Raw genomic sequence first — 27,214 nt, 5'->3', positions numbered from 1 at the left:
ACCTGCTCGTGGGCCCCAGACGGCCATGGACTCCTGGTTGAGAACTGCTGATATAGTAAACTATGGACCGGACTTAAAAGAATGGTTGAACGTTGTTTAAGGTTGAAGAATTATAATTATCTATTGGCAGCCATTTCTGGGCCATTGAGTGAAAGATTGGAACTGTGAAGACCAAGAGTTTTGTATTCCTCTCATCTCTCAGTACTTCTGTTGCAGTCCAGATATATGGTATATACCAACAAATCAACCTTGTTACTCCCAAAGATCATGGAGCTTCCTCTGTGCCAGCATGTATCCCACACATGCTGTCTGTGGCACCTCTTAGGGTAAAGAAGTTTTCTGGACCACTGGTGGCTTTGGCACCACTCAGTTGGTGGATTTCATCTGATTACTTTCCTTCTGAGCTCAGAGTCTTTCGGACAGTCAGCACTTGTTCTCTCACTGTTAATCATCAAATCCAAATGATAGCTGCTGCTAAACCACATACTGTTTATTTAAGAAAGAAAGAAAAACGATTACTGCTAAATAAGAGTAAAGAAACACACTTGCTGTTACTCAGATATAGATACACTAAGGGAAAGCTGGTTGGGAAAAAGAATGTTACAGATTGTTTAACAGTTTTCTACTCCAACCAAAAGTACTGGACTGCAGAACAAACAGATCCTCCTTTTGACAGTACTAATGCCTGTTTATGTGGCTCAGTTTAGCACTTCCCTTTCTGAATAATTGATGTAATGTTGCATAGCAGGGGCAGAATATAAACAAGGGGATCTTTCAGCAGCACTGCCAAATAGAATGATTTTAATTCTCTACATCAGTATGGTATGAGTCAAATCAGACAGTTAAGGAACCAAGGAAACTTGTATTTCATTGTTCATTTCCAGTCATATGGTTAAATATCTTTTAACTAATAGTCTGTTCCAAAGAACAGTACATGTTGTGACAATTATTTTTAGATATTCTGTTGTTACAGTACTAGTAGATAGTTAACTCTAACCTGAGAAATTAAAAATAGAAAATGTCTTCTTATTTATCATTGGTACTTTGGGAGCATCCAGTCAAAAACTGGACCCCATTGTTCAGTATAAACTCATTAAAGATTAGTCTGTGCCCCAAATAGCTTACAGTAGAGTATTCAGACATAAAACTCAATATGTTCAAAAAGATGAGATGCATATTTCAGACATGTTGTGAGATGATATACGTTGCTTTTCCCTCACAGATGCTGCTTATATTATTTACTTTTTTCATCCATGTTAAATACTTGTATCTCTAAACTCTCATCCTTAACTGTGGAGCTTCTAACCAGCTTCTCCATAATAATAATTTTGCTAGAATGAAGTAGCATGGGGAGAGACAGCATGTCTCTTCTGAAGACAACGTTGGAATGAGGGGAAAAGATTAAGGATAAATGTGGGTGTTTTTAACTGAAGAGACTTTACGTTTTGCTGAAAATATTGTCTTTATTTTGGATGTTCATTTATTGCTGTTTTCTACCTTGTTTGCTACATTTGTTCTGTTTTTATACATTAACATAATGGTTTATGGTAGAATATACTCATTCTAATACACAATGATGTGAGAATAAAGATAGGATCTGACTGTTAAAAATCTTAAAACTCACATCTGGTGTTTATTATTTATTTATTTATTTGGTTGGTTGGTTGGTTGTATTCTGGTTGTGCCTAGACGCCACAGTTAAAATTGGGCCCCATTATGCTGGACAAACATGTAGCAATTTATCCCTATTCTAAGGAACTTAAAACCTAAGTTGAGATGAGGCACAATGAATTTTGCAAATGAAAGTGGAGAGAGGACATAGGAAACCAAAATAAGACCCCATGGTTACATAGGTTACCATTGCACTACTTGGTAGTTCCAGATGGATACAAAAATTAGGTTTTTTTTTTTTAGTAAGTTAATATCAACTATCCCTGACTGACTGACCCCAACTACCATTGGTAGGCTGGTTTCTTGTAAGCAGAGGTGGGTTGCAGCAGTGGCAGCATCTTACAGCCCAGGACGGGTTTGGAGGAGGAGAGACCCATGGCCTCACAGATGCATTCACTATGCGTGTACCACGTGTAAGAGCAGTGTAGAAGAACGCAGAGACGGTTGTGAGCGAAGATTGGTGGATGAGGTTGGCATTGTTGACTGGCTGGAGGAGGTAGATAAAAGGCAAGAGTGGACAAGCAGGAAAGGGCAGAGTTGTGAAGGACCTTATGAATGTAATATTTGTTTTACATTTGAACATATGGTAAGAACATACAAGAAACACTTTGAATTGTAATAATGCATGACATTGTCAATGTGCTTCAATTCTATGTAGAGTTAAAACCATATTGTCCTCTTCACTGACCCTGCCTGCCCCCCAGCCATAGATGATGAAACCCTGTTTTAATGACAGCACTGCTAAGTGTAATAGTACATAAAAGGTTGTTACAAGGAGGAGGAAGAAAAATTGTTCTTCTTAATTTCTGAGGCTAGGACAAGAAGCAATGGGCTTAAATTGCAGCAAGGGAGGTTTAGGTTGGACATTAGGAAAAACTTCCTAACTGTCAGAGTGGTTAAGCACTGGAATAAATTGCCTAGGGAGGTGGTGGAATCTCCATCATTGGGGATTTTTAAGAGCAGGTTGGACAAACACCTGTCAGGGATGGTCTAGATAATACTGAGTCCTGCCTTGAGTGCAGGGGACTGGACTGGAGACCTCTCGAGGTCCCTTCCAGTTTTATGATTTCTATGAATACGGAGCTGGGGGATTAGAGAGCTGCTGTGAAGGGACAGACCCTTTGCAGATATCCTTAGTGCATAGATTCTAAGGTGGGACGGGACCTTTATGATTCTCTAGCTTGATCTCTGGCATAGAATAAGCCATAGATTTCATCCAGTGATTCCTGCAGCTAGCCCAACAGATTGTGGTTGAACTGGAGCATATCCAGCCTTGGATTTAAAGACTCTCATTGAAGGAGAATTTACCATATTCCTTGATAATTTGTTCAAACGATTAATCATTTTTACTGTTAAAAACGTGCATCTCTTTTTCCAGTTAGAACCTCTCCAACTTTAGCATCCAGCCTTGGGTTCTTATTATGCCTTTGTCTGCTAAATTTTAAAGTCCTCTAATATCCGATACCTTCTTCCTGAATAGATAATTGTAGCCCCTAATCAAGTCACCTTTTTATCTTTTCTTTGATAAACTATATAGATTGAGCTCCTGTAGTCTCTGTCATGTTTCCAGACCACAGATCATTCTTAAGTTGTAATCCATTTCTGCATCCTTTCCAGTTATTAAAGTGTGGAAACCAGAACTGGACACAGTTTTCCAGTACTAGTCCTTGCAATGTCATATACCTAGATAATGTTGCCCCTCTTCTCCTGTTTCATGTTTCCCTTTTAATATGTCTAAGTATTGAGTTAGCTGTTTTAGCCACAAGCGTCACATGGAGCTCATCTACTGTTAACTCTTAGGGTTAAGAGTCACGACTTTTTCTGCGTCACAACTTTCCAGAATACATTCCTGCAGCTTGAAAGTATGATTTGTGTGTTTTGTTTCCAGATGTGTAGCCTTGCAAAGGATCTCAGGGGATCCTTTGGTTTTGGAGGTTGAATCACTTGTTACTTGCACTGGGGGGGACAAAAGAAGAATGTGAAGGAAACTGAGTAAGAACTTCAGGAATATCCAGTCTGCAATGGGGCATTAGCTTCTTCAGGGATGGGATGGCCCTAAACATTTAAAGGGTGTGCTTAAATTAGTGTATCTCTACTTCAGTTTTTATGGAGGAAAATAAGTTGCTTCATTTGCTTTAAACTGCACTGGGCACCTCTAGGATCATGGGATTCTTGTTTGACTGCTGTTTGATCTTAAACTCAATAGGAACTTGAACAATGAGTTTAAGAGAACACACAGATGATGTATCCAGCTAGAAAGCTGTTATACCAGCATTTAATTAAGTAGCCAATCTGTTGTGCCAGGCACAAGTTACTTCCTGTGTAATACCAGCTTCATGGGGAAGTACAGTGTGTATCTAAGTGAAATGAATAACCACCTTTAACTAGTTTTCTCATTACCACATCCTGTTTGCTACACAACAAGTAGATTGTGTCTTCACTGGAAATAGACACTTTTCCAGTTCTCAAATGATTAGTTATAATTCATAAATAGAATCTATTTTGCTATGCTTGATTATTAAAATGGTATTTTAATTTATTTTTGCATTATATTTTACTGTTGATCATGCACACTTGTAAAAATTGTTTTATTCAAGTTCTGATTTTGTAGTTGACATATGCAGCACGTGTATTTTCTAAGAGTAAGCGATTTTAAATTAGGCAATAATTTGGAACAAATGCGATATACACTTACACTGCAACAAATCTAAAGAAGGGCAGTATTGATCTTTCTTATCAGTGCAGCCTAATAGTAGATAGAAGATAATGTTGGTAAACTAGAGGCTCTGGGTATGATAGAATACAGAGCCTTTCAGCTCTTGGTCACTGATTTGGATCTGGTTCACATCTGTCTATCGAGTAGTTTGTTTAGATGCTGGTGGTACTTAACAGTTTCCATTAAAACACTTCATTCACAGTTGCTTGTAATTTTCTGTAATAACCTTTTGAGATGAAATTTCCATGTTTGGCTTTTTATGGATAATTTGAGCAAAACCAGGTTAGTTGTTTTGGAACTTGATCATAGTATAATACTTACCCTTTTCACATTGTTAAAATAAGCTCTCGCATTTTCCCTTTGGCTTTAAGGTTAAACCTGATTTCCACCCCATTTCTGTTGTCTAGTACACAGATGGATAAACATTAAAACTACTGCATGTCAGTAGTCCCAGTGAGAAATACGTTTGCTTAATTGCAGAAAATGTGGTTGTCATTTATTAATTTACATGAACATTTTCTTCCGTTTTGCATTACCTTCCTTTCTGTTAGGAGGACTGTTCTTTCTAGGACTGATTCACTTGGCTGTTCTTTGTGTTATCTTATGTTCAGCTTTCTCCGTATTGGAGCTCTATTCTAGGTTAAGAATTCTGCCATCTGTCTCAGTGGTTCTTCCCACACATTCATGTCTGTTTTGGATCCTTTAGGAATTTCATATCATATTAACTTCCTTCAAGAGTGCTAGAGCTCAGGGTGATTATTCTAGTTTATGGTGGCTTTTCAGAGCAAAGTAGTGTTAATTCATCTTAAGATCAGTGTACAGACAGGCCTTGCAGCTGTGTGAATGGACTCTGTAGTACAAGATCTTCCCATCAGCTGTCTGCCATGAGCAGGAAGTAAACTTGCTGCTGAGAAATCCTCCCCGCCCTTTCAATATGTGAGCAAAATGTGGTGCAATCCCCTAGGTATCTAAATATAACACGTTTTGAAGACTCCCTCCCTAGTACATTATTTAAGCCCTTGCTTAATGTAAGCATGAGATCTGTGTGCCAGTGGCATTTTGAACTAATTAAATAATCCTCTGAAGAAAGAGCAGTGAGAGTAATAAAACTTGGTTGTAAGACAAAAACACCTGAGTTTTTAGCTAAGTAAACAAGGAGTGCATATAAAATATTTAATTTCTAGGCATTTTAGGTTGGTGAGTTTTTATGAATATATTTTTGTGTTTTTTTAAAAATAATTTTGATATTGGTGGGGGTTAGATTACAAGTTGCCGTAGAAATAGAATATAATACTGTACTGTCTGTTGAGCCATTAACATTGATACTTTCACTTTGAACAGCCTGTAAAACTTGTGCAAGAGGTGATCTGTCCAGACATATTTAAATATATGAAAACTTGCTGTTCCATTGATTTTATTACATTTTCATCCGTTATTTGGTATGTTAAAGAAAAATATGTCTGGTGTATGTGCAGTGCTGTGACAGTTGCTTTATTGTGTTATTACTGATTAGTTGCAGTCTCATTGTTTTAGAAAACACAAAAATATTGTGTACTTCAACCCATTTGGTAAAAAGTTGATTCATAAAGTAGAAACAATAAAGATTATTTATTGAAAAAGCTGGTTTCAGATCAACCAATATGTATACATTAGCTAATTATACTTCTTGCTGGCTGGCATAAATTTCTTCTGGTGTACAGCTATAAAAGTTATTTCTCCATGAAAAATCCTGAGGGTAGATGAAATGTGGCTAATTGGGAGAATTTCTTATACCGTCTAACTTGGTTCATTACATCTCTTTCAAGGGTTGGACATGGAGAAAACACCATACTTAGATGTTTTATAAAGAATATTGTTGGTGCTTGAGTGCCTGGTACCATTCGTTTATATAAGTACTTTTACCTGTGCATAATTTTAAGGTGGAAAAAAGGCCTGCTTTTGTCTGTCCAGAGTTAAATAACATCTGAAACCAACCTATAAAATGTTTTAATTCATTCTATTTTTTTCATTATAAATAATTTAGATCTTGCTTTATCAGGCTGCAGCCTGAACCTTTTCTTGTTAAATAATAGAATGATTCATCAGCTGAGGTCTATATCAAATCTGCACTTTTAGATATAACAGATAATATTATAGAAACTGGTGTTCAGTAGAACCCGTATACAGTATAGTTTTGGGAAGAATAATGTCATATAAAGAAAAAGGGGAAAAACTTGTATCTCAGCAGAGCAGCCTAATTATACAACATTTCTTTTGTACTGTCAAGACTTCTGAGTGGACAGGAAGCTTTGAACACTAGAAGTAGGCTATTTTCTTCTCATGGAGAAATTAGTGGGTACACATACAGGAGTAATAAATGATGTAAATCAGCCTTGTGATTTTTTTTTAAAAAAGTTTCCGCTGCATTGTCTTTGGTGAGAGATCTGAGGTACAATTGACCTGGAGTAAGTGACTGGTTCTTTGGGACTAGGAGTAACCTGAATATTGTGATTTTTGGTGTAAGGGAGGGGCCACCTGTCACAAAGGCAAGTTTGCCTGGGTGGCAGGATGTTCAAGGGGACTCTGTGACTCCATGTTAAGGCTGTTATAGTGCCTGAGGAGTTCATTCTTGATATTTAGTTGGTGAAATGTAAGCATAGAACACACAACCAATTTGGAGTTTGAGCCCTGGTTTGAAGCAGTCTGCCAAGAGGAGATTTTGTTAGCAGTGCCTGCTCATCCTGTGCATGCTTCCTACACATCTTCATGCCCTGTACTGAGGCTATATAGGGCTGTGCACGTGAACCACCCTCGGTTCCTTCTCAGCTGCCTTGAGATGGAGTTTAGTGTGTGCCTATTTTCCACTTTAATGATAGAATATAGTATATACTGTTAGTTTATAGGATACTCAGTAGTTGAAACTGCTGTTCCCACTTTCCTTTTTCCCCCTAAAAAAAAAGTTGTTTTTTCCCCCTTTATTGAGGAGTCAAATTTTTTTCCTGTATCTGGGATGTTGGTCTCCCTGTATTTTTAAAGGTGCCTTTCCTGCCAAGAAGCTGTTCCCATCAGCAGTGGGCATTCTCAGGGTATTCATTGCTTGGGAGACTCGCATATCTGCAGCAAGTGCGAGGTTTGCAATTCTTTTAAGAGACTATCCCATAAAAAGAGGGATATTAAGTACAAACTATTAACATTGGAGCAAGTCTTAAGACTGGCTTTGGACCTGGGCCCAGACCCTCTAGTTCTGTTATCAACAGCACCCCCTATATTCAAGTGTGCCAATAAAAAATACTACATCCTGGCCAGGGATTCTGAGTTTTCATTTGCACACCCGGCACCAAACTCTCTTGTCATGGGTGCAGTTAATGAAAGGGAGAGACAGTATATTCCATAAGCCATCCCATCTTACAGGGACCAGAAGCAACTGGATCTTTTTGGTCATAAAAGCTACTGTTTGATGATATTACAGTTCAGGATAATGACTTAGAGTCCATTCCACTAGGGCACAAGTGGTCTCTGCGTCTTCCTTGCTGAGCATCCCTATGATAGCAAAGCAGCCACTTGGAGTTCCATAGAGACCTTCACCAAACACTGCTCCTTGGTAGAAGCATTGAGAGTGGGTCCTACTTTTGGCAGAGCTGTATTGCAATTTGTTTTTAGATAGACTCTGAGCACCTACCTCTGTGTGTTAGATTGCTGCTTGTGAGTCTGCAAGAATCTAATATAAATATAGACAGTGCTAAAGAAGAAAGAAAAGTTACTTACCTGTACAGTATTTGGAATTCTTTGAGATGTTGTCCAGTATTCCACGACCTGCCCCCTTTCACTGCTAGTATGGAGTCTTGTTACCAACTGGATTCTATGGTAGCAAAGGACCTGAATGATGGTTGGATCTACATCACGATTTATGCATTTGGGATGGAAGCAGAAGAGCACTCAGGGCACATGCATGGTCCCAACAGATGCTGCTGACCGAAAGACTCCAATCAGAACTGCGTGGGCACCAAGTGTGGGATGTACACGCAAACAGCACCTCTCAAAGAGCTCCAGTTACTGGGCAGGTGAGTCACTTCATTTGTTTAGGCGTCTTGCAATTTATGCATGTGGTGGTGGCTCCAGCAATGGCAGCTCCTGGGAGATTCTCCTCTTTCCATGGCAGCAGTTCCAGCAGATATTCTTCTGACAACAGTGGGTCCTTTGGAATTCCCTTATGGCCACGCCAGTGGCAGCAGGGCCCTTAGTGGCCCCTCCTGGTCCTCTGTAATGTGTGTGGGAGTAATGTCCAGCTAAGTGCTTTCAGGTATCCTGGCTGGAGCCACGCACAAGGAGATGTAAATAGCAGTATTTAGCTTGCTGGCTCTCCACACACCAGCATTCAAGCGCTCCATGACTCCCAGTTTGGGAACCTCTGCACTAAAATGTTGTGAACTGTGCTCATTCTATTGCAGGGTGACTTTCCATGTCAAGGACAAAGGTGTGTTAAATGCCTTATTTTCCACCCACTTGAGCTAGCTTGCTTTTTTTGAACCCCTTTCCGAATGGATTTCCATCTTGCGTATAAAACATTGAATGATATCGTAAACTCTGATGATTTTTGCTATAGTCATTCCTGTAATCAGAAAACAGTTGCACGCTCATAAAGCTTTTAATCCATGTATCTCAAAGCACTTCGCAAGGACTAATTAAGCCTCAGAACACCACTGTGAGGTAGGTAAGTGTTAGTTTTATGCATCTGCAATGTACTATAATTAAGGCTGCGAGTTTGTAACAGAGGTCATGGAAGTCATGGATTCCGTGACTTTCCGTGACTTTTGCACCGGCCGGTGTGCTTGTCTTAGGGGCAGCTCAGGCAGCCCCTGTGCCAGGCGCACCAGCTGCTGCTGGGGCAGTCTCAGGCCCCCGTGCCCCCTCCAGCAGAAGAGTTTGAATTTGGGAGGGGAGGTGCGGAGCCAGGTAGGGAAGCCTGCTGGCTCTGCCAGCCTGCCCCCCACCAGCACCAGTGGGGGTCCCAGCCCATCCCCTCCCCCAGCACCAGCGGGGGTCCTGGGCAGCACCCCACTCCCTGCCTCAACACCAGCACCCGTGGGGCCTCCAGGCAGCCCCTCCATTTTAGTCACTGGTATTTTTAGTAAAAGTCATGGACAGGTCACAGGCTGTGAATATTTGTTTACTGCCCGTGACCTGTCCATGACTTTTACTAAACATACCTGTGACTAAAATGTAGCCTTAACTATATATTAGTTGTATTGAGATTTCCTTCCCTGCCTTACTGTGCATTTACTGATGGGGAAGAAAAAGAACCCCTGGGTACTACTGATGCTATTTGTTTGTCAGTGGCATAACTCGTTAGTAACAGGAGTAGAGCTCAAATCTCTGAGTTATAAAGTGTATTTGTAGAGTTATAAATTACTGTTACTCTAACTTTTTGTCACTTATTAATATTGGTCTTATAATTTACAATGATTAGGATGTCGCAGGTACCATTGCAAACAGGGGAAGTTAGAAATCTTTGCCTTCTAGACAGTCATTGAGTTTATTCCTGCTTCTGAATCAGGGAACACGTGTTTATTATAAACGTACAAATATTTGATTATGTTTGATGGGACTATAAAGGACTATTGCACAATAAAACTCACAGAAGGACCATAGAGGGTCCAGTAAACTCTGTAAAGCTCATCTGGCAGAAGAACCAACTTGTACTTGTCTTGGGGTGAAATAAGGGACATGACCCCAAATCCTAAGGATCCTCAAGATTCAGTAGAAACAGAGCACTAGCTTCACATACTGTAGGAACGTTCCTCTATCCTTCCTTGCCCTCTTCTACTGACAGAGTTCTGCTTCTGCGGTGTATGAATGAAGAGGTGAAGTCAAAAGCACAGAGCAGGAGTTAATATTTTTAGATGCTTTAACTTTTTCACAGATATTTTCTTGAAGAAGGGGAATATGTTGAGGGAGAGAGACTGCTACCTGTTTCTGAACCTTCCATTTGCAGCAGTTCTCATCTGCCTCCCAAGTCACAGAGTTCTGATTGTGCAAGAGAGAGGGTCTTCAAAGATTCATGTGCCAGAACCACTATGTCTTTTTCCTCTCCATTCCACTCTCCTTTACTATCTTCACCCATGTAAGTACCGTCCACAGGCAAATTGAGTTTATTATTTGGGTATTAGCCATACAATAATGTATCTTGGATAAAGAAAGGTATGTCAGAAGCCACTGGATGCTTTATAAGGTCCGTACGATATTAAACCACCAGTACTAAGGAGAATGCTGGTTTCAGGAATCTGTAGAAAACAGCCTTGTGTTGTGAAATTGTTTAATCTCTCCATTAAAACATCATTTAGTACTAAAAATAAAGCAGAACAGATGTAGCCTCTTTCTAAGAAGCAGCTGCAGTCTCTTACTTAGAAAGTTTTCCATGTTCCTGTTCTTTTTTATGGCCTTGTACTTTTTTCACTTTTTCATTCCCCCCCTCAAAAAAAGTACACCGCTTTGTATATCTTAAAAATTATAATTATGATACGTGGACATATATGTACTCTGAAATACTCTAATCTATTTTTCATTGAATTATAGGAGTGCGTTCTAGAACTAGATAAATTCATGGAGGATAGGTCCATCACTGGCTATTAGCCGGGATGGGCAGGGATGGTGTCCCTAGCCTCTGTTTGCCAGAAGCTGGGAATGGGCGAAAGGGGATGGATCACTTGATGATTCCCTGTTCTGTTCATTCTCTCTGGGGCACCTGGCATTGGCCAATGTCGGAAGACAGGATATGGGCTAGATGGGCCTTTGGTCTGACCCAGTATGGCCGTTCTTATGTTCTTTAGAAAACCATCTGACTCATGTATGTGCTTTAAATGTTTTTAAAAAAATTTACATAGTTAAATACAATATATATTTCTAAATTTGAAGCACGCCAATCTGTGTCTGTTTTACTATGAAAAGAAATAAATACTAAACAAAATGAGTTATTTTGAGAAACATCAGTTCTCTACTATCAATACTTTCTTTTCACAGTCACATAAATAAAGGCAAGAGTATATTTGTCTGTCAGTTCAGTGCCTCTCAGGTGTACGTGATCATTTTAGATTCCAATTTACCTTTAGCAAATCCAGAACTGGTGTTATGTCATCGTGTATTTGTCAACAACAAATGATGAAAGGAGATAAATTGGACTGTTACCCATTTCTCCACAGTAACATCAATGCCTGGGGTGCAGGGAGACAACTGACAAAATAACAAGAATGGGATTATTTGAGTACTGTAAATTAATGTGAAAATGGGGATTTCATGTTTCACATTTATTTGCTATTAAAAAAATTATTCATATTTCTTGAGGTGACACTTAGTAAAGGAATTTAACTCATATTCTCTGTAACAGCCGAATAGCTGAAATGAAATGCCTTGATATGAATATAGTTGTCTTTTTAAAGTGCGCGGTGTTTACATCTTTTTTCAATCACACAATTTAGTTGTCATTACAAAACAAACCTTAACACTCTAGTTAGATGCTTTCTTTCTTCTGTAGATCAGTTATTTTTCTTTCACATCTTCAGCGTTGAATTAATCTTTGATATTTAGCCTTTCCTATGTATGTGGATCTCCTTTTTCAGGCCTTTGGAATTCTGCGCATGGCAGGGAAAGCAGAATATGAAAGGTATGTGTTACAGTGAGGTTCAGAGAGAATACCCCCTTTCCCCCCAATTCTGTCATTTTCATACATTTTTTAAAAGACAACCTATGATATGTGTGATATGAAAAGCGGCAAATGCTGAAGCTCTTATTCAGATTATGGGGTTTTTTGAGACAAGCTCTGAGGGACTTCAGTGGGAATTTGAGTGAACAAAGTCTGAGCACATACATTGGGATTTTGGTTTTAAGTGAGTCACAGCTGCACATTGGAAATGCAGCACATTTTCGTTTTCTTTGGAAATCCTTTTCTCATTTGAATTATGGTGTCAGCACAGATGCTTTGACGGCTGTCTTTCCGAACCTGTTGGAAGTACTAAAAGCTAAGCTGCTGTCATTGGATGTGGAAAGCAATTTAGTGTAGTCAGTCATTTGAAATTTAGATTGCACAATTTACATCAGGTACTTGCAGCAGAAAACAGCTTTACTCTACCTACATCTCTCTGGAGCAGAAAAATCAATAATCTCCATATGTTGCTATAATAGGTTCCAAAAAAGAATCCCTAGTCCTCTAGCCAACACATTAAAATATGTTATGATATACATTTCCCAAATTCTGTATTCATTGTCTTGTTCAATTTGTATAATAGGTAAAAAACAGCTTTTCTGCTGCTCTGTGCTCTCTGTATGCAGAATTTTGAAGGCATACTCAAACACATAGTAAATGAGTGACTAACACAGTTTATTAATATGCCCGTTGGGTGCTTACAGTTTGTTAAAAATGTATTCAAAGGTATATTTGCAAATAGTGATTTTTCTTTACAATACAACTTGAAACATTCTTTTTGTCTTTATTGATTTCTACAGAGACATAAGCTAAACAAGCTATCTGGATAACTCTCTTTGATTAATTTGAGCCCAGTTCTGTGTTATGCTATACAGGTTCTTATGCTGCCCTCATCACTGTAGTATCTGAATGCCTGCCAGTAGTACATTAACCAACATGACTAACATCAGTCATGTCATCCATTATTTCTCCCCTCCTCTTCCTAGGGGCAGAATGCTCTGTATAGCTGTCTTTTGAGTGTTGAGTTGTTTATTTTTTACTATTTTTATTTCAATTTTTTAAAAAGTTGTGCATGCAGCTCTGTGTTTATATTAGAGAAAGCAAGTTGAAGAAAATACGCACTAGAAAATATGCACTGGGGAATAATCCTGTACTGGCAGGAGAATAGCTTAATATGCCCCAACAGGTCTTTTCCATCTCTCTTTGTTATGGCATTGGGTCTCCACAGTTTGGGGTAGGAGTTGTGCATTTTAATAGTAAATGCTCCAGAAATTCATGCTATTGAAAGGTTCCAAGCTATTGAAGAGCAGAGCCAAAAGCAAGTTTTATATATAAAAGATAAGTTAAATCTGCCTTGCTTCCAGTTAGAAATAACAGTGGAAGATGATTTCAGATACTAACTGGGTTTATACATTGGCTGCTTATGTTTTCATCCAATTTTAATGTTAAATGTTATGTGCTTAAATTCTAGTTTTACTTGGGATTTTTTTCAAGAGTGCTCTTTTGTTTTTATTTATTATTTTATATCCATGGAGGCTGTTTAGTTAGCACTGGGAACCAACTTGATGTTATTTTTGTTTTATTAATTTGTGGTCATTGATTTACTGGGAAGATACTATATCAGCATTTTGGACCAAATTCAACCCTGCTTCCAATTAATGGAGTTGTGTGCATTTATATTGGGGCTGAATTTGGTCCTTTGTTAACAGTTTGTGACTGATTTACATAGCCAGTTTTGTCTCTTTCTGCTTTAGGAAGATTTCTTGTTGTTCATAAAATCATAGAATATCAGGGTTGGAAGGGACCTCAGGAGGTCATCTAGTCCAACCCCCTGCTCAAAGCAGGACCAATCCCAACTAAATCATCCCAGCCAGGGCTTTGTCAAGCCAGGCCTTAAAAACTTCTAAGGATGGAGATTCCACCACCTCCCTAGGTAACCCATTCCAGTGCTTCACCACCCTCCTAGTGAAATAGTGTTTCCTAATATCCAACCTAGACCTCTCACTGCAACTTGAGACCATTGCTCCTTGTTCTGTCATCTGCCACCACTGAGAACAGCCTACCTCCATCCTCTTTGGAACCCCCCTTCAGGTAGCCGAAGGCTGCTATCAAATCCTCCCTCACTCTTCTCTTCTGCAGACTAAATAACCCCCGTTCCCTCAGCCTCTCCTCATAAGTCATGTGCCCCAGCCCCCTAATCATTTTCATTGCCCTCTGCTGGAATCTCCAGTTTGTCCACTGGGATGAAATGTGGCATATGAAATTGAAAGTAGATCAGTTTTGAGAAAGTTAAGAGTGTGTGCTTTGATTATTAGGCTTAAAATGAGAAGATATCTTCAATCTTAAATATACCCCACCATTGTATAAGTGAAAAGCGGAAAGGAGAGAATATCTTTAAAAAAAAAAAACAGCAAAGGGGATGTCGATTACAGAGATCATAAAGGAAACAGCTCATCTTAATGACAATTAAATGTCTAGCAAAAATGGTACATATTTGCAAAGTAAGGCCCAATTCTCCCATTCTTAATCATATTGAGTAATACCTTCCTCCATTAATAGTTGTTTTCAATAGGACTTCCTGTGGAGTAAGATAATACTCAGCATGAGTAAGGGTAGCAGGGTAAGGCCCATAGAAGTCATGTTAGAACACAAGAGTTTAGCAGCATTACAGCTAAAAAGAAGCAAGATTATGTAAGGCAGTGGCATTTGCAGAGGATTGGATACAAAATTACTAAGAGAAAATAAAATAAATCAAATATGTTAAACGTCCAGTGAATAAACGTGCCAGTCCATAGCTGCTTGAGAAGAGCTCACAGCCTGTCACAAAATCACTGCATATCCACGGTAACCCACCTCCAGGTATCCAAGATTATCTGTCAAGCAGCTAGAGGGGAGTGATGAACAAAGTAGAATGGAAGGCATGGAAACCACATGGTAACTTCATAGGGGGATGTGTGCTTTAGTATAACAAAAATAGAGTTGATAACCAGATATAAACGATAGTAAGCTCCTAAATATAGAGCCCCTGGCAAGGTTGGGGCAGCAATGGATCTATTAATTACAGGGTTAGGGTAATTATAAACTGTACCTGACGTCCAGTCTCACATTTCCTGATTCCAATCAAGAACAAATAATAAAGAGTAAAATCCTTGCTCTGTTGAAGTCACTGGGAGTTTTGCCATTGATTTTCCTGGAATCAGGATTTCACCCAAAGTTTCTGAAATCGGGCTACAGAATAGTAATTTCAGGTAAAGAGAAAAGCTATCAAATTCCTCCATATGTGATTTACAAATCATAGGTCGATTGAAGAAAGTCCAATGTAAGATAGACATAGAAGTGTGCAATGTGTGTGAAGGGGAAACAAGTGTCTTGGAAAGCCAGAAGTCATTTGAACAGTATCTCAGCATTTCTGTGGAAACAGTTCCTGCATTCTGTGCCATCTGACAACTTGTCAAAGCTGGTTGATATTTTGTGCATAAATATAAGAGAGAAATATTTTCCAAAGACTTTAGGTTATGAAAACATTATTTAGAGAGTGGAAATCTGGAGCCATATGATATAGTACTCCTATATATATTGTTAATGTGGTCTGTATTTTAAGTAACAACAGGAAAGGGAGAAAAACATGCATTGTACTTTTTGCTCCTAACAGACACTGATCTAGTTGTTCTATATATTGTGCATAGTATAGGTAGAAGCATTCTTTCAGGCAAAACTATTAAAAAAAAAAAGCCCTTTCTGCTAAACATAATTTCAGGTTCATAATATTAGATTATCATCTTGAATCTTGCTTTTTGTGTCTTGATCATCTTTTTCTGTGTGTAGTTAACTGGGCTCATTGTGCTACTCATTAGTTCTTGAACCTCCTACTGTTGTCATTATTCAATGCTGCTTCTGTCAGTTAGTTTGGCTATTGATTTGAGAGTTGTAGTTTCTAATTAGTACATTTTGAACTTAAAACATGTAAAAGGAGATTGACTCCTGACAATGAGATGAACTCACTAAGGGTGAAAAAACCAGGGCTGTGGCGTTCTGTTCTTACTATGAACTTCAGTTTGAATTGCTGCCTGAATTTGGAGCATGATGGAAAGATATAAAAGTTCATATAGCATAACCTTTGATTATACTGATTACGTGTCAGACTCATAAAGGGCAAGTACACAAGTTGTGAAAACCAAACCAAGACTAAAGAAGGCGTGAGTAGCATGTTTGTTTTTGCAGATGAACCTAATAGAATGTGATAAAAAGCTTGTTTTCTTTCAAAGGCTGATAACTCGTTGAAGCAACAGAAAAAGTGAACTAGACTTTCCTTAAATGTTCTACAAAGTGCATGCAATTAATGTTGACAATATGGAAGGTAAATATCACCTAATATTAAGATATATGCAGAAAATTCTGAAATAATTTGATTCCTGGCAGTCAAATTTAAAATGAGCTATTGTACTCTGGAAAAAATGCACTGCGCCAGGAGCACTATAAAAAGAAATGACTATCCAAATCTGGGCTCTTAGGACCTAGGCTTGCTTCATTGAAGTCAAATGGTAACACTTCCATTAGAGTAGAGATTTTCAACCTATAGTCCACAGATTCCTGGGGGTCCACAGACTGTCTAAGATTTCCAAAGAGGTCTGCACCTCCATTTGAAAATTTTTAGAGGTCTACAAATTAAAAAAAGTTAAAATGAAAACCACTGCATTAGAGAGACAAGGGGGTGAGGTAATATATTTTATTGGGCCAACTTCTGTTGGTGAGAGTGTCCAAGGTGATTTTAAGTGTGTTAAGATTTATATCCTGGACTTTTTCCTTGGAGCATATTCTTTGGTATCTGAGTGCCTGGCTGTAGATTACAGGTTTCTTGATGTATTTGGGGTGATCACTGGATCTGTGACTGTAGGTGTGATGATCTGTGGGTTTCTTATATATAGTTTGTCTGTAGGGTTCCACTATTGAAGCTGATCGTATTATCCAGGAAGTTGATGCTAGTGTGGGAGTGATAAGGTAGATAGAAAGATAAAAGACAAAAACACCGTATCAGCTGTGGGTGAACACTTTTCATAAAATGATCACTCTATATCTGGCCTCAGTTCTCATCCTCAAAGCAAATTTGCACAACACCTTCAAAAGACGAGCCAGGGAATTTAAATTCAAAACTTTGCTAGATACTAAAAATCATGGACTGAATACAGACCCTGGATTTATGGCTGCTTATAACAATTTGTAACCCACTAAAAATTCCCTGTTTTCTTTCTGCCCTCTGACTGGAGCGGTGTTAATAGGCCACTTCACCTTGAATGGTAAACAATCTGTTCCACCTTGTATTTAGCTGTGACACTCTGAGTATGTTTCACAGCCCTGAAGAAGAGCTCTGTGTAAGCTTGAAAGCTTGTCTCTCTTACCAGCAGAAGTTGGTCCAGTAAAAGATATTTCCTCAGGCACCTTGTCTCTTTAATATCCCGGGACTGACACGGCTACAGCAGCATTGCATAAAACTCCTGTTAATTACAATGTGAGTAGAATTAGACAAGTATTCCACTGCAGAACTATTATTGAGTTCATTAATTGGTTATCCAGTGTTCATGGTCTAGTTGAGATTTTAATATTTTCATCATAAAAACAGTACATCTGGCAGTGCTTCTGCCATTTGTTCTGATGGTATCACATTGTACTTGGATCTACTTAGAGTATATGTTTGTTCCAATTATAAACTATGAGTCATATTTGGAACTGATATGGGAAACTTGTGTTTTGGTGAATGAAATAACCTCACATACTTAACTGTAAGGTGAAATATGCACCCGTTTTTATTATCTGTTTAAAGAAAGAGGATGATATTCAAGGAACCAGTTCTTTTCCCCTGTAGGTTCTTGTGGGTTAGTTGCAGTTTATCCTTTTAAAACATAGAAATCCTTCTTTCAAAGAAAAGTATTTGTGTGAAATGTACCACATAGGTTCTAGAATGTGTTACTTCGAATGTTATACTGTCCTCTATAGATTCCCTTTCTTGGGACCTGTCCCATCATAAGAAAGAAACTGTGTGTGCTAACTAGCAAGTTTTATGTGGCAAAATTTAGCGCCTCTGAGATTAGGCAGTCAAAACATATGTCTCAAGAAATGCCTATGTCTCTTTTTATATAATATCATGCTAATACCACTGGCAGATGGTTTTTTATGCCTGAAGGCCTCCAGAGCAAACTTGAAGAACTATATTTTCACCTGTGGAATTGGTATTGTACAGTACTGTTCAGGAAGGAGGAAATTTCCTTCTCGGTCCCTGAAAGGAATAATTGACACCTGAAGTCATGTAGGTTCAATACCTAAGAACATAAGAGCTCAGACCATGGTCCTTCTTGCCTAATATTCTGTCTCTGACAGTGGTCAATGCCAAAGCTTCTGGGGTAATGTACAGAGTGGATGGAGTGATCCACACCTGTCTTCTGGTAGTCAGAGGTTTGCTGTCACCCTGACCATGGGGCTGTGTCTTGACCATCTCGGCTTCTAGGAATTGGTAGATCTATCCACTATGAATTTATCCAGTTCTCTTTTGAACCCAGTTATACTTTGGCCATCACATCATCCCATGGCAGTGCCATTGCCCACATTAGTTGTGTATTGTGTGAAAAAGTATTTCCTCTTGTTTGTATTAAACCTGCTGCCTATTAATTTTGTTGGGTGACCCTGGTTTTTGTGTGAAAGCGTGAATAGTACTTCTTTATTCATTCTTTCCTTCTTCATAATTTTATAGACCACTGTTATATCTCCCATTAGCCATCTCTTTTCTAATCTGAACAGCCCTAATCTTTTTATCCTCTTCTTGTATGGAAGCTGCTTCATACCCTGGATCAGACATTGTTGCCCTTCTCTGAACCTTTTCCAGTTCTGTTGTATCCTTTTTGAGATGGTGTGACCAGAACTGGATACGGTATTCAAGGTGTGGGCGTACCATGTATTTCCATAGTGGCATTATGATATTTTCTGTCTTATTTTCTATTCCTTTCCTAATAGTTCCTAATGCACTGTTAGCCTTTTTGTCTGCTGCTGCTGCTCATTGAACAGAAGTTTTCAGAGAACTATTCATGGGGACTCCAGGATCTCGTTACTAGGAGGTAATAGCTAATTTAGAACCCATCATTTTATATGTATAGTTGGGATTATGTTTTCCAATGTGCATTACTTTTCATTTATCAATGTTAAATTTCATCTGCCATTTTGTTGCCCAGTCACCCAAATATTGGCCCTGTGTCCAGGTATGGGAGCAGCTATTATGCTTTTCCTGGACCCATTTTTTAAAAATTCAGCAAAATTTGTCTTGCCACACTCTCGTCAGTGAGTTGCACATGTGGGCCAGGCATGGCACCCAGTAAGTGGAAAGGCAGGCTCCATTGTTTGGAAACAGTAGGCATGTATACTGATTCCTTCAACTTCTGTTGCTAAGCATTCTGCTTGTTAGGTACATCATTGAGATAAAATGCTTTATCTTCTTTTATAAAACAATTACCATTTTTTCCTAAATATTGAGTGACACTGACCTGGAATCAAAGAAGGTTTTAAACTGAGAAGTTGATATGAAGTATCATATATGTACATTAAGTCTAATTTCTGTTTTGCAGAACTGAGTTTTCTCAGAGTCTTTTCCATCCGTATCTAGGAGTAGAAGGATGCAGTTTGGCTAAGGAACTGTTAGGGTTACATTTCTTATTGTCTGTTTTCCACGGTAGATTCTCAAGTATTTTATCCAGCCTAATTGTGAATAATTCGAGCAATGGCACTTCAGTAAATTTGGTGGAAGGAGCTGCTTTTTACTGTAATTGGCTTTACTTTTGCATTTTTCCAAATATCCATCCTTTTTCAGGAATAATTAATACAGTTAATTATTCTATTTATCTTTAATAAATGTTTAGTAATTAAATTTTCTTTATGCAATTTCATCCAGTTACTTCTACTTATTACTCCCTTAAACATCTGAAACCGGTCTTGTCCTCCTTAGCTCCTGACTCTTGTCAGTTACTCCTAGCACTATGAGAAAATGAAAAGCTAGCAAGAAGAGATCAATGTAATGGAGGCAGGTACAAAAAATGTTGTTCCTCACACAGTTCTGCCACCAATCTTTACTTTTCTATAACTCAGTGAAAATTTTGGGAAAGTCTAAACAGGACGAAAATATTTAGCATGGCATTGATAGAAATTTTTTTGCTGGTATATTTTCACACTCTGCTCCTTCCAGCATCTGCCTTTGTTTTCTTTTGAGTAATGAGCCGGTTGCTGGGAACATGCCACAGATTTTTCTTTGACTGCATTCATCACCGTTTGTGCCACTTTTTAATAGCCTCTTAATACTTCAGTAATTGCATGACTGTAGTCTTCCTTAGTTCATTGTTCAAATACAGGTCCAATTAATTCAGCATTATTTTGCTGTGTGTTGTTCATTCTTTCTATCATGTACAAACTAAATTAAAATATTTAGCAAATGAACTCTAGTTCTGTAAATGTAGCTGCTGAGAGATCCACAAATATGAATTTCACTTGCAATTTTTTAGCTTTTGTGAGATTCACAACAAAAATTTATCAATTGGATAGATAGTCTAAGGCAGGGGTCGGCAACCTTTCAGAAGTGGCGTGCCGAGTCTTCATTCATTCACTCTAATTTAAGGTTTCGTGTGCTAGTAATACATTTTAACGTTCTTAGAAGGTCTCTTTCTATAAGTCTATAATATATAACTAAACTATTGTTGTATGTAAGGTAAATAAGGTTTTTAAAATGTTTAAGAAGATTCATTTAAAATTAAATAAAATGCAGAACCCTCCGGACCAGTGGCCAGGACCCAGGCAGTGTGAATGCCACTGAAAATCAGCTTGCGTGCCGCCTTCGGCACCCATGCCATAGGTTGCCTACCCCTGGTCTAAGGCAACATTCAGTGGTCAAAGATATAAAAGTCCTTTTGACTCTCAGCCACACCATCACCTGCACATCTACTAATGTGATATATGCCATCATCTGCAAGCAATGCCCTTCTGCCATGTACATTGGCCAAACTGGACAGTCCCTGTGTAAAAGAATAAATGGACACAAATCGGACATTAGGAATGGTAACATACAAAAGCCAGTAGGAGAACACTTCAATCTTCCTGGACATTCTATAACAGATTTTAAAGTACCTATATTTGAACAAAAAAACTTCAGAAAGACACTTCAAAGAGAAACAGGAGAACTAAAATTCATTTGCAAATTTAACACCATTAATTTGGGCTTGAATAGAGACTGGGAGTGGCTGGCTCATTACAAAGCAGCTTTGCCTCTCCTGGAATTGACACCTCCTCATCTATTATTGGGAGTGGACTACATCCACTGTGGTCGAATTGGCCCTGCTAACACTGGTTCTCCACTTGTGAGGTAACTCCCTTCTCTTCATGTGTCATTATATAATGCCTGCATCTGTAATTTTCACTCCATGCATCTGAAGAAGTGTTTTTTTACCCACGAGAGCTTATGCCCAAATAAATCTGTTAGTCTTTAAGGTGCCACCAGACTCCTTGTTGTTCTTTTGACTATAGTCCACCACATAAAGAAACAGCAGAGAATCCTGTGGCACCTTATAGACTAACAGACGTTTTGCAGCATGAGCTTTCGTGGGTGAATACCCACTTCTTCGGATGCTCCGAAGAAGTGGGTATTCCCCCACGAAAGCTCATGCTGCAAAACGTCTGTTAGTCTATAAGGTGCCACAGGATTCTTTGCTGCTTCTACAGAACCAGACTAACACGGCTACCCCTCTGATACTTGACACATAAAGAAAATGTAAATTAAGATAAACGTTACAAATTAGACAAACTATTACGTGGACTTATGAATCCTAGCCTGTAACTCCTCCAGTGTGGGTTTGCAGAGACATCATACCCAAAGAACTCTATTCACTGTTAAACAACCTGTCCGTCTGTGTTTCTGTTTAAGCTTCTTCAACAACTATGCAATCAATATAAAGTAACAAAGTTGATGGGCCAAATAAATGAAAAAGCATTTATCTTGGAAGAGGATGCAGTTTGCTTTCTAGATGTAAACCTGCATCAATATGTGCTCAATTTCCATACTAGCATTTTTATTTTATTGAACTTTACATCCTTAATTACACATACTTTGTAATCAACAATATTCCTTACTACCACTAACTGAATAACTGATAAAGTATACGGTCCCTTCAGGTTTTCCTGTGGCTGGCTGGTCAATCTGTTCTCCGAGTACATCCTAACGTTGTCTCCCCTAGAGTATTAGAGATGGAGGAGGCAGAGTTCTACGAGGAATGGGTGATCTGGCTCAAGTAAAATAAAACTGAGTCAAAGTTTTTTTTTTTAAATTTCCTAAACTCAAAGTAATCTTAAAGATTGAAAAATTGTGCTTTACTTCTAATTTTTTAAAATGTCATAATCTCCAAAAAAGGTGATTCTTGCTGGGCCGAAAGCAGGAAGTCGTGGGAATCTCTTCAAGAAGCCTGGTCTAGTGAGACTTCCATCCTGATTACAGACAAAGAGATTTAAACTTCAGAATGACATACAGATATGTTACCTGAATGAAGCATGGCATTGAAGATTTCTAATCAGAATCCCATTATGGACTTGGGAATTATTGCATCTTCAGGATAACTGGCTAAATCAGAGGCAACCCTGTAGGACAAAGCATATGTAAATTTGAAATCCAAGTTGGATTCTAACTAAAACTAAATATAATAGTGCACCAAAAGGCTGATCACCCACTCTGATATGTGACTAGACAGTAAGCTTTGAATTCTAAGTAATGCTTTTGTAGGCTATGATAATAAATGACTCAAAGAGTCATACATATGAATGATTTTCTTATTTTATTGCTTTGATCTGTTAAATATGGGTTTCCTATGTAATCTGTGAAAGATTAAGGATAGGGGAGTTTCAAAGAATATGTGTATGCTTTGGAAAAATTAGATTTTTAAAATAATTTTGACAGCTACTATTGATTTTTATTGTAAAGCTTTTTTATTTTTATCAATTTAAATTTTTGCAGTTGTGGGAAATTATGTGGGGGAATCAGACAGTGGGGAAGTCAGACTGTAAGTATTTAATGACAGTAGATGTTGAGATTCAAAATGTTAAATCTTTATAACCATTAAGACAAATTGTCAACATCACGTCAAAATGTACAAAATAAATATCCTTAAATCAAACTCTAATAAAGATCTCAAGCACCATTTTTATTACTTTGCCTATCTGGAAATTTCGATTATTATTGGTGGAAATATTGTTTTGTCAGTTTGTGTGTGTACGGTGAAATTGACATTTACCAGTAAAAACCTGACATTTCCAAGCCTAAATGTATGGTTTGTGATCAGCACTTGATTGCTTTTGTTATATGTAATATTGCAAAATATCTGTCACATTGGTTAAAAGAATACAGTATGGGCAGTCTAGAGGAGCCTCTTTTTTTATGTATGAAATTCTTCAGATTCAGTATGCTGGCTGTATTATTTCTTGATAGTGCGTAAGGTGGTCACTATTGATCTTTTCTTAATAGTAAGAAGTTGTTATTGTTGAAATGTTTTTGTCCTCCCTCTGTCCAGCCAAGAGTGCTATTGTCTTGTTTTGTCTTTTAAAAACGATAGTACAATAGTTTTCTCTACACTTCAGCCAACATTTGAGCCAATAGATTGCACCTATTGTATAACCTTAGGCTGAGGTATGTTTATATCAGGCTATAATATGGTATTGTATTAAATTTTCTCCCATGAAAAACATATAAGTCAATCAACCTTGAAAAAAGCATTTTCCTGTGCATTAGATGGTAGGGATGATTCTTCTGTGGTTTATTTTAATTTAACCAGGATAGAATGATCCCTCCTTCTCCGCCCCCCCGCTCCCCTTGGTATAACAAATGCAACATCCACTGGATTCTTTTATGTTAGAAAATAATACATATCTCTTCTGATAAGAGACAAACGAAACATTACAATATTTCCTCACCCTCAAATATTTGCATTGCTGAGTCAAACAAAGCAAGGGTTGCCCACAGATCCAGTAATAAATGCCACATTATTTCCTACAGTTTTGGTGTATTATGTTCCTGAACATATTACAAGACTTTAGCAGTTCTCAAACTTTTTCATAGTATGGGCCACATGTTAATAGAGAGTCTTGCTTCTGGATCATGTCCGATTCCATCTTTGATTTGCATGGACTACTTCCCTTGCCCAACATCTCATGGCAACTACAGCAGTTGCTTATATGGGAAAGCAACATTAGCAAAGTGTTTAATGTGATACAGAAATAGAATCAATGCATTGTTTGTGATAGAGGAGGCTCATTATATTTAGTTTCATATAAGGAGTGGAAGAGTGCAGGATATTTTTCTGAAGTGATTATGAGTGAAAACAATAACAATCATAGCATCTGGACTCATGGCATTTTTTGCTAGGGATTATTGGTGATTTTAATGCTAAAGCTATATGACTGAATGTTGAATGATTCCTGATTAAGTTGTTTCTAAATTAATGTCTTTTCTTATTTTGTGTTTTCAATTTGTCTAATTATGATTCATGTTAACAGCATGCTTTTTAAATCGTGTTAGCATTTCTGTTATAATTCTGTTTTTAAGTAACTTAAAAGAAAGCTGTGATGTAAGATGCAACCTTGTATTTTATTTTGAAAAAGGAAGGAAAATATAATTTAAGGTTGTTTAAGGTTGTTTAACTCAAAAATATTTGATTAAAATATAATTTGGTAATCAGCTATTAGTTAAGTCTCTTGCATCTTTGCAAACCTAATCCTTCGGTCAACCTATCTGCTGGAAAAGAGAGAGAAAAACTTTTGTGCTCTCAAATGTGTTGTGTATTGTTGCTTTACAGAGTGGGACAAATGTTGGTTTGATACCAGAGCTAATATCAAATCCCCTTTAAAGGTATCTTTCTTTCAAGTGTATGGTTATAAATGTCTTTTCCATGTTCAATAAGCCTTCTTCTGCACAATATGATTTTCCCATCTCTTCACCGTGAGCTACATAAATATCTCATAGATAATTCTGCCAGTTGTTTTCTGTTGTTCAAAGATTAACACATTTTTAAAAAGTAAGATGTATTTGTGGTGACTAGAATCTCCGTTGTTTAATGAGGATATGGAGAATGTTAGAATGAAACAAGTTTGAATGTAAAGTATGTTGCCTTTGGATTTAATGTTTAAAACTGCTAGGAATTAGTAGACTTTTCCAATTAAATGTTTGTGATTTAAAGAGACTGATCTTGTCTCTGACTGACTGAGACAATACTGGCACAACATTGAGGAGCTCAGGGACCGGGAAAACTGTTGTCAGCTGCCAAGCTACAAGGCCAACTGTAGAGGCCCTTTGCTGCCACCTATTGTTATAATAAAGAAGCTACTTCCAAACATAAAAAGAACAGGAGTACTTGTGGCACCTTAGAGACTAACAAATTTATTTGAGCGTAAGCTTTCGTGGGCTACAGCCCACTTCTTCAGATGCATAGAATGGAACATTTAGTAAGGAGATATATATAAATACAGAACATGAAAAGGTGGAAGTAGCCATACCAACTTTAAGAGGCTAATTAATTAAGATGACCTATTATCCGCAGGAGAAAAAAACTTTTATAGTGATAATCAAGATGGCCCATTTCAAACAGTTGACAAGAGGTGTGAGGATACTTAACATGGGGAAATAGATTCAATGTGTGTAAAGACTCAGCCATTATCAGTCTCTATTCAAGCCTAAGTTAATGGTATCTAGTTTGCATATTAATTCAAGTTCAGCAGTTTCTTGTTGGAGTCTGTTTTTGAAACTTTTCTGTTGCAAAATTGCCACCTTTAAGTCTGTTACTGAGTGACCAGAGAGGTTGAATTGTTTCCCTACTGGTTTTTGAATGTTATGATTTCTGATGTCAGATTTGTGACCATTTATTCTTTTACTTAGAGACTGCCCAGTTTGGCCAATGTACATGGCAGAGGGGCATTGCTGGCACATGTTGGCATATATCACATTGGTAAATGTGCAGGTGAAACGAGCCCCTGATGGCGTGTCTGATGTAATTAAGTCCTATGATGGTGTCACTTGAATAGATATGTGGACAGAGCTGGCATCGGGCTTTGTTGCAAGGATAGGTTCCTGGGTAAGTGTTTTTGTTGTGTGGTGTGTGGTTGCTGGTGAGTATTTGCTTTAGGTTGGGGGGCTGTCTGTAAGCGAGGACTGGTCTGTCTCCCAAGATCTGTGAGAGTGAGGGATCATCTTTCAGGATAGGTTGTAGATCTTTGATGATGCTCTGGAAAGGTTTTAGTTGGAGGCTGAAGGTGATGGCTAGTGGTGTTCTGTTATTTTCTTTGTTGGGCCTGCCCTGTAGTAGGTGACTTCTGGGTACCCTTCTGGCTCTGTCAATCTGTTTTTTCACTTCAGCAGGTGGGTATTGTAGTTGTAAGAATGCTTGATAGAGATCTTGTAGGTGTTTGTCTCGGTCTGAGGGATTGGAGGAAATGCGGTTGTATCTTAGAGCTTGGCTATAGACAATGGTTCATGTGGTGTGTTCTGGATGGAAGCTGGAGGCATGTAAGTTAGTATAGCGGTCAGTAGGTTTCCAGTATAGGGTGGTGTTTATGTGACCATTGCTTATGAGCACAGTAGTGTCCAGGAAATGGACCGCTTGTGTGGACTGGTCTAGGCTGAGGTTGATGGTGGGATGGACATTGTTGAAATCATGGTGGAATTCCTCAAGGGCTTCTTTTCCATGGGTCCAGATGATGAAGATGTCATCAGTGTAGCGCAAGTAGAGTAGGGGCGTTAGGGGACGAGAGCTGAGGAAGCGTTGTTCTAAGTCAGCCATAAAAATGTTGGCATACTGTGGGACCATGCGGGTACCCATAGAAGTGCTGCTGACTTGAAGGTATATATTGTCTCCAAATGTGAAATAGTTGAGTGAGGACAAAGTCACAAAGTTCAGCCACCAGGTTTGCTGTGACATTATCGGGGATACTGTTCCTGATAGCTTGTAGTCCATCTTTGTGTAGAATATTGGTATAGAAGGCTTCTACATCCATAGTGGCCAGGATGGTGTTTTCTGGAAGATCACCGATGGATTGTAGTTTCCTCAGGAAGTCAGTGGTGTCTCGAAGATAGCTGGGAGTGCTGGTAGCATAGG

At 38.3% G+C, this 27,214-nt stretch overlaps 1 protein-coding gene across 1 annotated transcript in view; it reads left to right on the top strand.

The window, feature by feature from the left end:
- GRK3 (G protein-coupled receptor kinase 3) overlaps window positions 1-27,214 on the top strand; it is a 122,307-nt gene that overhangs the window by 29,679 nt on the left and 65,414 nt on the right. The gene's annotated exons all lie outside the window — the stretch shown is intronic.

This window comes from Mauremys mutica, chromosome 16, assembly GCF_020497125.1.
Source record: "Mauremys mutica isolate MM-2020 ecotype Southern chromosome 16, ASM2049712v1, whole genome shotgun sequence".
NCBI lineage: Eukaryota > Metazoa > Chordata > Testudines > Geoemydidae > Mauremys > Mauremys mutica.
Note: the sequence above shows the minus strand (reverse complement) of the source record. Positions and strands in the feature narration are given on the sequence as shown.